This window comes from Anopheles marshallii, chromosome 2 (assembly GCF_943734725.1).
Source record: "Anopheles marshallii chromosome 2, idAnoMarsDA_429_01, whole genome shotgun sequence".
NCBI classification, from domain to species: domain Eukaryota; kingdom Metazoa; phylum Arthropoda; class Insecta; order Diptera; family Culicidae; genus Anopheles; species Anopheles marshallii.
In genome coordinates, this window is record NC_071326.1 from 16,828,167 (window position 1) to 16,830,623 (window position 2,457).

Consider the following 2,457-nt stretch of genomic DNA (forward strand, 5'->3'; position numbering starts at 1 on the left):
ACTTCTACTCTGCTCTGCTCCAATTTGTTGTATGTTTCACGAGGAATTATGTGATTTTAGACGCTCCATACATTCGGATGTATTTCTAGTCCCAAGGCTTGTTTTGCCCCGGAATGTTATTTGTTCCGTACGTACTACACCACACACGAATTCGTGCAGACACCAGTCAACTTTTCGCGGAAAATATCCCGACGCGCTGAGCGCATCCTGTAACCGGGCAGCTTTCTATGGGGCAGGTTTTTCCAATCCTGCAGGAGGGCGTGCAGCGACAACGCAGCGCATACGCAAATCGCCGACAAAACAATGCAAAATTGGAAACAAATTGTTTCGCGGGCAGCATTTTATGCATATTTCTTATTTATGCTACAATATCAATGCCCCCGTGTGCCGGCTAGTTTGAATATTTTCGCATGCAAATTGTGCATCAGAATGCATGTTTTGCGGGGTTCGTTTGAATGGATCAGCAGCTGGCTTTCGAATGCTTGGCTTGCTGGACGGCTAAGCTGGCACGGTAGCGTAGCAGCATTCGAAAAGTGGTAGGTAAAAAGTACAGTACGAGTTATTCGTAACGCACTGTTATTGCAGAAATAACAATACGCGCACGGACACGGACATTTATATTCTTTTAGTACAGTATTTAAAGGTATTTGACAATTATTTTATGTATAAAGCAATTGTTAAACAAATTAAAAACCAGAACATATGTTAACTTTTATTATTCATCCGAATAGTATTTAGGTTTGGAGAGCGGTAATATTAAAAAAATATTAATAACACGCTTCTTTGGGTTTGAAGCGCACTGTTATGTCGGAGAGCTCGAGCATAAACATATTCAATTGAATGGGACAGCATCGTACTGCTTGTGCTGCGGTTTAGCAGCGTTAAAAATACGCACAGCAGGATGGACACGAAAAAAAATCCCAATAATTCCAATACCCTACAAATTGTTCATCGAAACATTTTGGTTATTTATTTTCGGCACGGACAATAGTTTATGAATATTTAGCGCAAAGTGTCGCCGGTGTATGAATTATTTGTTATTTGTCATGAATGTCAAACTTTTATTGTGAGTTTTGGGGGCCGAAACCTACCGCTTCGCATTATGCATCACGGCGGAACGTTCCACTTGTTCCGAACGGAGCTTGTGATCGTGGCCCCGCAACGCGTCACATTCAACACGGCGACACATATCAGACGAAAGGAAGTCCGGACAATTCGGAAGACAGTTTTAGACCGCCAATGATTTCGTATTTCAGCTAATGGCGCGTCACCGTACCATGCCGTTGGGTTTTGTTGCCGAACCGCCAAAGGTCTGTCCGGATGCAGGCGAAACGTGAACCTGGCTACATCCGTTCCCGGTGCCTTCCTTCCCTTTTGATGTGGTTGGATGCACCAATGTCGGTGCAAAACTCTGCACCAGCGTGAGCTTCAAATTGCATATTGTTCTTCGTGTTCGTGCCAAATGCAACCGACGGAACGACGGAACCTGCCCGTGCCCCACGCTACCAAGTTCTAGGAACTTCTGGACAGCAAAGATTCGTACGCCGACACGCGGCAGCCTTTCATGCCGTCGACGGTGACCCAACGGACGAAATGTGGTCCCCGTCTATGGTACATCATAATTACTAATTTGATAAATTTGGTGATACAAAAGCAAACGGCCATCGGCCGAGACGCCTTTGTGCGCAAGCCGACCGTGGACAGGGGACAGGGCTGTTGTGTCGTTTCTTGATTAGGGGCAGAGTGTGTTTTATTTAATCTGTCTTTTTTTACGAGCATACATTTGAATGTGTCGTTGACGGTCGCGCTTTCGGCGTAATATGTGTGGACTGCGCCAACAGTCATAGCGTTTCGCTGAATTTTGAGCTCCACTGCGGTGGGAATGCGAACCGGAGGCAGTGACTGTAGGTTTGCAAAATTTGCATACTCTCCAAACAAATGGTGAACCATGGACTGTGGCCGCAAACTGTCGGGGCGATTGAAGGGTCGGGAACTGAAAAAAAGCTATAAATTTGTGGCCCCCTTCTGGCCAGACATCTTAGCTTGAGTTTGGCAACAGAAAGAAAACCATAACTGTCCCATTGAAGCTTTGCGCGAAAAATATCCGTCAATCCCTTCGGATGAGCCGGGATCGTCAGGAGGCACGCACCGTGAGCTCTGACTCACCGACTCGCTGCGTTGGTTGACCTTTTTACTTTGGGACGTTGTAAATAGCGACCGCATCATAGCGGTCGACCGTCAGCAACAGTGCGTTTGGCGGGATGATGGTTTTTTAGCATGGCGCCGCAATACAAGCAAACTGTTACAGATTGGAGCAAAGATGCGCGTCTTACGCATGCACTGCACAGCCCATCGGAAGCAGCGCTGCCGCATCATCAGCAAACAAACGAATGGCATCGAGTGTATCGGTGGGCCATTTATTTGGTCTTATGTCGAAAATAATTGAACGATTTGATT